Raw genomic sequence first — 2,159 nt, 5'->3', positions numbered from 1 at the left:
CCATGATGGTTGTCTGATGTAGCACTACTGCCAATGTTTGATACTAGTGGGTTGCACCCATTGACGTCATTTAGGGGTAGCCCTGGGTAGAAAGTGCTACCCTTGGCTATTGGCTTGCTACCCCTGACCAATTGGCTGCTACCCCTATCCCATCCTCCAAGCAGGAGCAAGGGGGCATGGCCAAGTAACACGCACGGCACGTTCGCGCCGTTGGGCTAGCTCCAGGCTCCTTCCATTTTGTTTGCAGGCAGGAGGAGCACAATGTGTCTGTGAGCTGCCTGAGTGCACACCTACACCTGACCCCGCACGGCGCTGAGCAGAGATAGGAGCTCAGCTGCTCAGGTGAGTGATCGATGATATTGAATATTAGCTACTGCCTGCAGTCAAAGAATTAGTGGTTGGGCTGGGCACGGGGGCCAGTACAAGGCAGAATTATAATATCCACCTGGCCCGCCACGGCTACCGGCAAGCGTGCAAATTGAATTAGAGACAGTGCTTTGTGTGCACTTGTGGGTCACTGTGGTGGGCTGGTGGCCACTCTTGTTAAGCGGGTAAACTTGTCAGCTGATGAGGGTCATGGACCCATCTGGGGCTGACAGGCCAGTGGACAGACTGCAACAGGCCTGCTTGGGCCCTTCTGCTATTTGACTGGGCCTGCTGGCTTGCGGCCAGGACTAATGTATGCAAATCTCTGGCCGAGCAGGGCCTCTGATGGGAGAAAGGAACTGTGCTACAATGTGCCTCTTCTGCTTGGCTCTGCCTGCTGAAGCTTCCCCCCCACACGTGGGACAGACAGCTCTGCAGACGATCGGGGCTTCTGGGAGGGCTGTGTCAGGGCCTGCCCTCTCACCTTCGCTTAGCGGGGCTACCAGAAGAGGCTCAGCCCCTGCCCTTATGCTTGCAACTCATACTTACCTGGCAGGGGAGAATCTGTGATCGGAAAGGTAGAGCTCCAGGGTGAAGCTAGGGTCATCCATTGCTTATAGGATTTGCTGATCTGGGCCCCTGCAATGACACGAAATGCTGGATACTGAACTGCATTATTTCTGGTAGTGGAGGACTGCGTTCATGCTTTCAGCTGATTTATTGGTGAAAGAAAGAAAAAGTAAAGTGTGTGAGTAGGTTGGTTGCATACAGTCTTGTAACAGAATTTCTTTTGCTGCAGTCAAGAGGGCCAGCACTGAGCAGCTCGGGTCCACAGCTCAGATTTATTGGTGAAAGAAAGAAAACGTATTGTGTGCGAGAAGGTTGTTTGCGCACAGAGCCGCTGGTCTTGTAGCAGAATTTCTTTTGCTGCAGTCAAGAGGGACAAAGCAGAGCAGCTCAGGTCCACAGCCTTGATTTATTGGTGAAAGAAAGAAAACGTAAAGTGTGCCAGTAGGTTGGTTGCACACAGAGCCCCTGGTCTTTTAACAGAATTTCTTTTGCTGCAGTCAAGAGGGCCAGGGCTGGGCTGCTCAGGTCCACAGCCCTGATTTATTGGTGTAAAAAAGCAAAAGTAAAGTGTGCAAGTAGGTTGTTTACACACACGGCCGCTGGTCTTGTAGCAGTATTTCTTTTGCAGTCACGAGGGCCAGCAGTGAGCATCTCGGGTCCACAGCCCTGATTTGTTGGTGAAAGAAAGAAAAAGTAAAGTGTGCAAGAGGGTTGGTTGAACACAGAGCCCCTGGTCTTGTAGGAGAATTTCTTTTGCTGCATTGAAGATGGCCAGTGCTGAGCAGCTCAGGTCCACAGCATTCACTGGTGGGATGAAGTGCACAGGCACCTAAACCCAGACGTTTGTGCCCTATGATATCAGGTAGCGCTGTGCTGTTCCCAATATGACCCCCAGCCACTGTGGGATAGCGGATCCCTGCCATCAGCACTTGGGGCCAGGGAGTCCTCTTGCAGATGGGGATACCTGTTGTCCAGAGAGTAAAGTCGACACTAGCTGAACGTGTATGTTTTTATTCGGAAAACCGGAGCGGGAACGCTGCATGGTCCTCTAATAGTAGTTATGTACGCACTAGTGTTGTGATTGGCTGGGCCTAACACCCAGTACAGTCAGTCAGCAACAGCTGCTCTCTGAGATTTTTGGTGACCTTGCTGGTTCTGGATGGAATGCTTTCAATCGGAAAACCAGAGTGCAAGTACTCTCCTTTTCGGATTTTGGGTAAAGG

General features: G+C 51.6%; 1 pseudogene; it reads left to right on the top strand.

Moving 5' to 3' along the window:
* Positions 1-907: 907 nt before the first annotated feature.
* Positions 908-1,081, top strand: LOC138570445 (U1 spliceosomal RNA; annotated as a pseudogene).
* The last annotated feature ends 1,078 nt before the right edge of the window (positions 1,082-2,159 follow it).

Source organism: Ambystoma mexicanum, chromosome 2q, assembly GCF_040938575.1.
Source record: "Ambystoma mexicanum isolate Mex_15411 chromosome 2q, UKY_AmexF1_1, whole genome shotgun sequence".
Lineage (NCBI taxonomy): Eukaryota > Metazoa > Chordata > Amphibia > Caudata > Ambystomatidae > Ambystoma > Ambystoma mexicanum.
The sequence above is the reverse complement of the archived record's forward strand: the minus strand, read 5'-3'. Positions and strand labels throughout refer to the sequence as shown.